At 33.7% G+C, this 8,770-nt stretch overlaps 1 long non-coding RNA gene across 4 annotated transcripts; it reads right to left on the minus strand.

The window, feature by feature from the left end:
* Nucleotides 1-124: 124 nt before the first annotated feature.
* Nucleotides 125-3,796, minus strand: LOC147842326 (uncharacterized). 4 transcript variants are annotated; one of them, XR_015499307.1, is made up of 5 exons: nt 3,659-3,796; nt 3,478-3,526; nt 1,388-1,514; nt 1,111-1,313; nt 125-506 (listed from the first exon to the last, which is right to left on the minus strand). It is a non-coding gene; the product is annotated as an uncharacterized LOC147842326 (long non-coding RNA). The 4 variants fall into 4 exon arrangements; XR_015499306.1 differs by having other exon boundaries at nt 242-506; nt 1,102-1,313; XR_015499305.1 differs by having other exon boundaries at nt 242-548; nt 905-1,313.
* Nucleotides 3,797-8,770: the final 4,974 nt, after the last annotated feature.

Raw genomic sequence — 8,770 nt, forward strand, 5'->3', positions numbered from 1 at the left:
CCAGAAAATGAGAATAATCAGTTGGACAGCAATAATATTCATTGTTAGAGCCCTCCCATAAAAAATAAATAAACAATACCCATTTTGGTAACACTTTATAATAACTACACGCTAATAATGTATTAAGCATTAGCAAATTTAATTCATCATTTGTTAAGCATTAACTCTACATTAACAGAAGTTAGTAAGCAGTTTGTAACTACAGATACAAATGCTCTATTCTTGATTTATAATCACATCTATAATGTGCTAAATGATTGTATTTTCATACTTTGTTAATAATAATTTTTTCAATACTTAAGTATTGTATCATTTACAAACCAATTATTTGAGAGTACTTTGTGGCTTTTAAAGATCATTTAGAACGCATAAGTAAATAATAAACCATTCAAATTAACATTTATATATCTTATTATTCAGGCATATACTAATAATTAATTTGTATGTTAATAAATGCTTTAGTATTTTAACTTCATCCAGTTTTGTGACCTAATCTAAAGTGAGGACTATTTATGCTTTATAAATCCCTTATAAATAACAATTAAAGGCTCAGTTATTTTCTAAGCAGGGGAAAAAAACACGACTTGATTTATTTCTTATCATTTGAAGATACATAAATGAATCTGTATCAAATGAAAAATAAATTTTTGCAATCTTAACTAAAATAAAGTTACCGTACAGTTTAAACTTCGCTAAATAACATTATAATGTTGTATCATAATATATTGTTAAATTATTATATTGTTGTTGTTTTTTTATCCAATTTTATGTCGTATTTTGACACTCCTGTTATTCAGCAATGTTTAAACTTTACAGTAATTTTATTTTTTAGATAGGATTACAAAGATGTACTGTTCATTTGACACTGAGCCTTTAATTGTCATTTATTAGGCATTTATAAAGCATAAATTGTCCTCACTTTAGAAATAGGTAGAGTGGCTCTGATAGGCTAGTTGGCTTTTGCAGAGGTGGCCAATCCTGGAGCTTAGTTGGTGGCATCAGTGGCTCTGGAAGCGTTGGCTATAGCAGCAGCAGATCTGCCAGCTCTAGCACCACAGGCTCTGGCAGTTTTGCTGGAATGGGTCTGAATGTGGTTGAGGCTTTGTGAGCGGTTCTGTTGACAGTAACTCTGGTGAATCTGGCATCAATAGCTCTGGTGGCAACTGGCAGCTCAGGCTCTGACATGATGGCATCTCAACAGCGTTAACTCTTGCAGTGGTGGCAACTACAGTGACCCCTACAACCTTGTGCCTCAATGCACATTGTACAAGCGCACAGAGGTTGAGTAAGTGGGAATATGGGGTTCATTGTTCCTGAAAAATAAAAATAAATTACACAAAGAAACTTAAAAAAAAATATTAGTACAATTTTGACATTTCTAACTCACCTACTTGATCCTCCCCTTTTGTCTACAGTCTTTACCAAAGTGCAAACCCTTTTTGCCCCACAGCATATTTTTGGACAGCCGTTGTTGACAAGCCATGCCTGATCGAACATGAACATTGTGCTGGCACCTTTAATGAGCCCACAGAAAAAAATATAAATGTCTAAATGTTTAAGTGTGCAGAAATGTTAGATATTTTTATTTTACATTTAGAAATTTCAAACGTTTACAACAATGATGCAGCAATATTCTAAATTATCTGTCAACAAAACATACAGGAAATCTGTAGGACATGTATGTAGACTTTTCTCAGATTCATTCATTATTTTGATGAAGCATTTTTACCTAAAGATTACCTCAGATGAGATAAGTGAGTGAAAGTTTACTTTGTTCTATAAAAGCAAGGTTTTGTTGTTTTTGTGAGTATCCACAAATAAAAAACAGTTGCTGCTTTGAATGGTCATTCTCTTATCTTAATGACCAAAATGACAGAATATTTGAAGATTTACACTGCCATTAGAAAAAAATACATATACACACACACACACACACACACACACACACACACACACACACACACACACACACACACACACATATATATACAAGCATACCTGCAAGTTTGTCAATATCGTGAGTTAAAGCTTTTATGCAGTGAATATTGGATACTTTTAATTATTTAGCATTTAAATCAAATGAATAAATGCCCATCATCACAGACAAGCATGCAGGTAGTAAATCACTAAATGTCTCAGAAAGTTATATGTTTATTAATAAGGACTGTCATCAATATAACCATTGCAGCTATTTTATCTGCACAGACTTGTTTCTAGGTGGTCTGTCAACTCACAGAAATCATGTATATTTAAACTAATCAGAGGACGACTGAGGATCTTTAAAAAGGTTTCCAGAAAAGTGTGCCATATGCATCAGAATTGCTTGGCATGATGTCTGAGGCTGAGACTATATGATTTCAGAATCACTGTGGCTGTGCATATGAAAATCTGTCTATCCAGTCATCTATCCATATGACCTGTCCTAAGTTTATATACTGGAGCCATCACAAGGGTAAAAATCTCACTGGACAATTACAAACCATTAACCAAGTCAATGTTAACTGAGATTTCTAACTGGCACACTAAAGCAAAATATATTAATAAACATCTCAATTTGTGTGAAGAATCTAAAATGTTTTGAACAGTAGAACTATGTATGTTTACAATATTTACTGTAAAGTTATTTTCAGTGTGTTACATATATATAGTGTAACAAAGAATGAACTGATTTGACATTGTCCCTTTTTAGGTTTTGTCACTGCCACTCTCCAACTTACTCAAGACTCACTAAGTTTTTTTATCCATTCCTTTACTCCCCAAATCTCTCAATGCATTTTTTAGAATTGCTTCAAAACATGTGTGGCCCAAATGTGATTTACTGTTTGTACGGCCTAAGCGATAGGTGCAGAAGTGGTATTTATTCTCGAGGCAACCAGTTCTGTAAAAGTAGAAATAATTTACCTGAAAGAGTGTTCACCCATAAACATTTTAACTGAGAAATCCCAAAATTTTACAGTAAGCCAAGTTTATTACAATAAAAGTAATAATAATAATTTATATTATTTATAAATCTTTTAATGTTGTTCAAACGTTTGAGATCAATATTAGCTTTTTTTTTGCTCATCAAGGCTGCATTCACTTTAATAAAAATACAGAAAGTTGCATTATTGTGAAATGTTAATGAAATTTAAAGTAATATTTATATTTTGATGTAAATCGATCATTTATTCCTGCGATGTGAAAGCTGAATTATCAACATTATCACTCTAGTCTTAAGTGTCACACCATAGTTCAGAAATCATTATAAATGCTAATTTATTTTCATTGTTGGAAACAGTTTAATTAAATTAGTTTTCAGTCAATAAGAAACACATTATTTTAACTTCAGCATTTATTTAATTCTGTATTTTGGATTAATTGAAGCATCCTTCTATAAACAAAATTACAATCCTTGCTGATCCCAAATTTTTGAAAGACTGTGTGTACTAAATTTGTAATTTGTGTGTTAAATAAAAAAAAAAACTATGTATTTTTTACCTTTAGATCCGCAGCTTGGTCTTTGGGACTACAATCGTAACTTACTCTCCTGAGGGCGATCGAAAATGATAAAATAAAGATAAAATAAATAAAATGAACACTATAAAAAAAAAAAACATACAACTCACACCTCCATGAATAAATTATTAATATTAAACATTATTAAGCAAGAAGTGTTTACCGTTTGTCAACGATAGATCCATTAGAGACGAACTTGATTGATGTGCACTCTGAACTAGTAGGCTCGTTTGACTTGGCCAAAATCTGCGCAGAATCGATCACCGGTGATCACCGCAGGATGCATGCCGGTTAGAAATGTGTCCGCCTTGCCTTCGCCTCGCTCTGATGTCACGCTGACGTGCGCCAAAAAACTCTCGCGATTGCGAGGCGGGTACCTCGGATAGAGCAGTCGGCCGCAGTTGCTCTCAAAAGACTGCGTTACCAAAAGCATGATGGGAAACGACTGGCTGACGACACAGCTTAATGCTGATTGGATGAGACTGACACATTACACTTTATTATCTTGTTTTACTAAGGTTTATGTCTGGATTTGTTGAATACCTTTTTTGTATTTTCGTTGATAATTAAAAAAAAAAGTCATAAAGAGTGTTACATATGGTTATTTATTTAGATTTACACGCAAACAAAAACAAAACACATCTTTGTACAACATAACGTGACCTATCCAATATAACTAAATGTTACTAATAAATCATTAGGATGTGTGGGTGCTGTATTTTACTTCTCTCTCAGTTTTAAGTACTGTTTGTTGTCATTTTCACTTTTTGTATGTTTGTGTGAATTTTGTATTGTAATTTTTATGCAGCATTATTCCATTAAAGTCAATCCAATATATACATATATTCAGACATACAAAGGTAATCAGACTGTTTTGTCATTATGCCTCATCTTTGTGTGGTTTTATATGAGAAGTGAAAAGGGTGTAGTAAACAAGACACACACACACACACACACACACACACACATATGTATATGTATATGTATGTGGAGTCAAAAGTCATGTTTAATAGACCAAGAACATTTTCACAGTTTTTCCTACAGTCTAATAGTTTTTATTCTGGAGAAAGTCTTGGGCTATTTATTTTAGTCTGGCTGGAGTAAAAACAGTTTATATAGACCTAATAAGCATGTCAATATAATTAACCCCCTAAGAATTTATTTGTCAAACAAACATTTGTCAAGACCGTTCACTCAAAAGCATCTTGCTATGGCTACTTCATTTATAATGTAGCCAAATTAGGTTTCTTTAAAGTTTTTTTGCTGTATAAGCTGTTTATTTTGTTATTCTTTTAACGTTTGTTGAATATACAGAATTATATTTTAAATACACCCTTTTAGTTAATGAGCTGTTCATCTTCTGTAATTCTGAACATTTTTTTGTAAAAACTGTGATATTTCTATTGCATCCACTCCCATATTAAAAATACCATAGTAATGTATACTGTAGTGCTTTTGAACCATGTTATAAAATAGCCTATTTAAATTTTATAGTTGCTCTGGTATCACAACAACTATAAACATAACCCAATACTGAAAAAACATGTTCAAAAATGCTATAATATTTACTATAAATCACCATAGTATTTTTTCATGAGGTCATTCGTCTGCGATAAAAAACGCGAACGAGATCTCCGCCACTGGTGACGATTCCAGGTGGCTAAACAGCGAGATTCAGCAGGTGTCCGACTTCTGATGTAATTTTTGAGCCCTCCTCTTACTGCGCACGCCTGCTCTCGTTTACAATGCAGCCAAGGCGAGGCGCACCTCAAACGAGCCTACTTTCTCAGACGACAAGTAACAACGTTGCCCAATGAAATCGCGCGTGTCACAGCTGCGGGGTGGGGTTTTAGCGTAGGGGCGTGGTTTGCGCTGAACTGGTTTGGGAAAAGAAAGGTGCGTTCGACATGAAGCTCAGCTGCAGCCGGTGATCAACGAGATTAGCCGAGCGCAGGCGGGGCGGAGTTGAAAACGGAGCCGTCAAGACGGACAGCTGGACACTTCGGGACTCAAAGTTGCTGCAGTCATGATGACCGATCACATGGCGTCATCATATTTTTTTGTTATGTTTATTTATAACAACAAAACATTTACAAATAAAACAGAATACAGGCTCTACAAACTGTAGTTCCTTTTTAAACAATAAGAGAGAATTATGAATAAAATATATAACAAATGCATGAGAGAAATAAGAGGAAATGATAGGTTAATATAAACATAAAAACGAACAGGTCTATTAAATACAAAGCAATAAGCATAAATTCTAGGAGTTAAACCTCAATCTTTAGGCTAATACTTCTTGTTTGAATATGCTAAAAAAGGTTTACATATATGTACATTTATAGATATAAAAATTTCCCATGTAAAAAGCAAAACAAGGTGTTTTGATTAGGTCTTAATAAATGACATTATTTTGGATGATGAATAAATTTTAAAAAAAGCATTTTAATCCAAAAAGATTGTGTTGAAAAGAACAAAAGGTAAAATAAGTGAGCTATGTAGAAGTTTCCCAGAAAGAGCAGGTAGCCTTTAAACTGCTAGACAGAAAATAAAATATATATTTATATTATAATAATAAAGCCATTTTATAATTATTTAATAAAATAGTTCTTTACTTTAATTTGTTAAGAGAGCTTTAGGGGGGCAGGATCAATGATGATGATTTTCTTATTTCAAGTCTGTAAGACTTATTTGAGTTCATATTTAGGTTATTCACTAAAATATACACTAAAATATATCATTTAAATCGTTCATGGAGATGAATGCAGTAAATAGTCTGTATAAAAAAGTTAAAAAATAAACCTGTGCAAACAAGCTAACCTTTATAACCAGAATATTTAACAAAAGATGATACTGCAGTAAAATATTTGTAGTCTTTTAATAAGCAAGATGTGTACAGGATAGAGAGGATGTGAAAAGTGAATTGTTTGTTTTGAAACTTTTGAATTGGAATTTGTCCAATTATAAACCCGAAATACACGTGTTTGTTGTCATGTGGTGAACTCCAATCGTGTAATATCGGTGTTGTCATCAGAGCTCCTGCAGTCGCTCTTCAGAAGTTGCACGGTCTGAGTTTGCCGTCTGATCTCGGAGCGCTGTCGCGGTACTTTGATGCCACATGTGACAGTCACGTGGCGTCGGCGCAGCATCAATCCGGACAAGATTTCTAACCAGAATGCACCGCTTTAAGACAAATTTCGATCGATCTGCGCAGCGCTGCATGAAGTCGAACGCACCTAAAGTTGCTGCAGTCATGATGACCGATCACATGGCGTCATCATATTTTTTTGTTATTTTTATTTATAACAACAAAACATTTACAAATAAAACAGAATACAGGCTCTTCAAACTGTAGTTCCTTTTTAAACAATAAGAGAGAATTATGAATAAAATATATAACAAATGCATGAGAGAAATAAGAGGAAATGAGAGGTTAATATAAACATAAAAACGAACAGGTCTATTAAATACAAAGCAATAAGCATAAATTCTAGGAGTTAAACATCAATCTTTAGGCTAATACTTCTTGTTTGAATCTGCTAAAAAGGGTTTACATATATGTCCATTTATAGATATAAAAATTTCCCATTTAAAAAGCAAAACAAGGTGTTTTGATTAGGTCTTAATAAATGACATTATTTTGGATAATGAATGAATTTTCAAAAAAGCATTTTAATCCAAAAAGATTGTGTTGAAAAGAACAAAAGGTAAAATAAGTGAGCTATGTAGAAGTTTCCCAGAAAGAGCAGGTAGCCTTTAAACTGCTAGACAGCAAATAAAATATATATTTATATTATAATAATGAAGCCATTTTATAATTATTTAATAAAATAGTTCTTTACTTTAATTTGTTAAGAGAGCTTTAGGGGGGCAGGATCAATGATGATGATTTTCTTATTTCAAGTCTGTAAGACTTATTTGAGTTCATATTTAGGTTATTCACTAAAATATACACTAAAATATATCATTTAAATCATTCATGGAGATGAATGCAGTAAATAGTCTGTATAAAAAAGTTAAAAAATAAACCTGTGCAAACAAGCTAACCTTTATAACCAGATTATTTAACAAAAGATGATACTGCAGTAAAATATTTGTAGTCTTTTAATAAGCAAGATGTGTACAGGATAGAGAGGGTGTGAAAAGTGAATTGTTTGTTTTGAAACTTTTGAATCGGAATTTGTCCAATTATAAACCCGAAATACACGTGTTTGTTGTCATGTGGGGAACTCGGCCAATCGTGTAATATCGGTGTCGTCATCAAAGCTCCTGCAGTCGCTCTTCAGAAGTTGCACGGTCTGAGTTTGCCGTCTGATCTCGGAGCGCTGTCGCGGTACTTTGATGCCACATGTGACAGTCACGTGGCGTCGGCGCAGCATCAATCCGGACAAGATTTCTAACCAGAATGCACCGCTTTAAGACAGATTTCGATCGATCTGCGCAGCGCTGCATGAAGTCGAACGCACCTGAAATCACGCGATGTGACCCTGTGCGCCGAGGCTTCGAAGCATGTAACCGGAGCTTGATTCGTTTTAGGTGCGTTCGACTTCATGCAGCGCTGCGCAGATCGATCGAAATCTGTCTTAAAGCGGTGCATTCTGGTTAGAAATCTTGTCCGGATTGATGCTGCGCCGACGCCACGTGACTGTCACATGTGGCATCAAAGTACCGCGACAGCGCTCCGAGATCAGACGGCAAACTCAGACCGTGCAACTTCTGAAGAGCGACTGCAGGAGCTTTGATGACGACACCGATATTACACGATTGGCCGAGTTCCCCACATGACAACAAACACGTGTATTTCGGGTTTATAATTGGACAAATTCCGATTCAGAAGTTTTAAAACAAACAATTCACTTTTCACACCCTCTCTATCCTGTACACATCTTGCTTATTAAAAGACTACCAATATTTTACTGCAGTAATCATCTTTTGTTAAATAATCTGGTTATAAAGGTTAGCTTGTTTGCACAGGTTTATTTTTAACTTTTTTATAAAGACTATTTACTGCATTCATCTCCATGAACGATTTAAAGGATATATTTTAGTGTATATTTTAGTGAATAACCTAAATATGAACTCAAATAAGTCTTACAGACTTGAAATAAAATAATCATCATCATTGATCCTGCCACGTTAAAAAAAAGCTCTCTTAACAAATTAAAGTAAAGAACTATTTTATTAAATTATTATAAAATGGTTTTATTATTATAATATAAATATATATTTTATTTCCTGTCTAGCAGTTTAAAGGCTACCTGCTCTTTCTGGGAAA

Source organism: Danio rerio, chromosome 9 (genome assembly GCF_052040795.2).
Source record: "Danio rerio strain M-AB ecotype USA chromosome 9, GRCz13ab, whole genome shotgun sequence".
NCBI lineage: Eukaryota > Metazoa > Chordata > Actinopteri > Cypriniformes > Danionidae > Danio > Danio rerio.